The sequence below is a fragment of the Arachis ipaensis genome, chromosome B02 (assembly GCF_000816755.2).
Source record: "Arachis ipaensis cultivar K30076 chromosome B02, Araip1.1, whole genome shotgun sequence".
NCBI lineage: Eukaryota > Viridiplantae > Streptophyta > Magnoliopsida > Fabales > Fabaceae > Arachis > Arachis ipaensis.
The window spans coordinates 24,381,263-24,383,136 of record NC_029786.2 but is presented as its reverse complement, the minus strand read 5'-3'; positions in this window follow the sequence as shown (position 1 = coordinate 24,383,136).

Below are 1,874 nucleotides of genomic sequence, written 5' to 3'. Positions count from 1 at the left end.
GTTTCGACGCTTACGTGAACGTGAGGTCCAGACTCTTTATGAGGCCGCGTTCGATTTGTGTTGGTGCCGAAGTGTCGCTGTCCGAGTTCCTTGTGAGAAGGTAGATGATGGTACCTACAAGAGATTACGATACTTGAATGTCAATATATTTTATTGTAGAGAGATAGCCACCTTTGTAAAATAGTTCCACCTTTGGGGGTTGATCAGCGTTCCCTTTATTTTGGAAGTTTGTTGAAATTTATTTTTTAAGTTTGCTATTTGGAGAGGCTTTCTTTTAGCATGGGACTCGGGACAAAGAGACATTATATGTGAGACAGACTGTGTGGAGGCTTTTACTATTGTCAATAATTTACAAGACAGACATCATGGCAAAGACTGCAATGAGGACTATTTCTCCCAAGTGGAGCTTCCATTGCCTTGGAAGGAGTTTGAGAGTAGTATTCAGCGGGACTGCCTTTCTTAAGCAGTTTTTTGTTTTTTTTTCTTTCTTAGTTTTTGTTTATTTTCTTTTAAGTCACCAAAAAAAATAATGAGAGAGAGAGAGAGAGAGTGCAAGTTGGTTGAAGGGGTAAGTTATAAAGAGAGTTGGTTTAGCAAAAGAAAACTACAAAGAATTTTATACATTTATGTGGTAAAATCTTGAACGGGTCACGTATCGTTTTCTATTTATGAGTGACGTACAAGGCGCACATGCAACTGAAAATGACTTTTTTTAGTTAAGTAGACTAAAGCTCAATTAAACCTAACCTAAACGTATACTTTGCAAAAAGCTTGATTATCTTTACACAATGAACATGCATAACTTAGAAGTGAAAAATTGAAAGGGATTAAGGATACTAGGTAGCGTTTGTTTTCAGAGACAGGACACAGAGACATGGACAGTACATATTTAGAATGTGTTTGGAAGCAGATACATGGACACGGAACACATTGTTTCTGGGACAGTTTTTTATATTTTTGTGTCCACTCTTCTACGAAGGACAATGATGGACACGGAATTTGAAATAGTGGACACGGACTCTTTTATAAATTTTGTTTTCCTTTTTGTCCATAGATATTTTTTATTATTCCACTATTATCCCTTCTTATTTTTCCTATAATTAGTCTTGAAACTTTTGAAAGATAAATATTATTAAAGGTAAAATTGATCTTTTTAAAATGCTAAAAAATAATTTATAAGTTGTAATTGATTTTATATAATTTTAAAAAAATCAGTTTTTAGATAAAAAAAAATTGGTTTTCTAAATAAAAATAAATTTTTATGTGCAAAAACTTTTTTTTTTCATGTAAAAATAGATTTTTTTTTAAAACTGATTTTTTATTTAAAATTAATTTGGCTTATTAACCTAAACAAAATTTTTTATTAATCAAACTCAGATCTATTTTTTTATTAATCTTAACCATATGTATTCCTACATATTAATAATAAATTTAAAAATAAAATAAATATATTTATAATTTTTATTTTAATATAAATACTATTATATATTTTTTTATTAAAATTTTTTGTCTCTTCAAATATTTTTTCAAGTTTCGTCTGTACTCCTACGTACTCTCATTCTCTATTAAATTACTTTGTACTTGATGTAGAAAATTTGGAATCATATGGTTATTTTAGTCATTTCATATAATATTTTAGTCTTGTCCATATGTATCCAAACATAATACTGGACATTACATTAGTGTCTTGTACATCGTATCCAAACACAATACACAAACAATAATTTTTAGTGTCTCCGTCCTATTGTCTCTGTCTCAGTGTCGTGTTCTGTCCTGTCTTTGAAAACAAACGCAGCCTTAATGACGTTATCCCGAGGAGGACACCTAAAGGTGAGCCGTAATGGCCTCATCTTTGGCAAGCTTCTCCGGTTTTT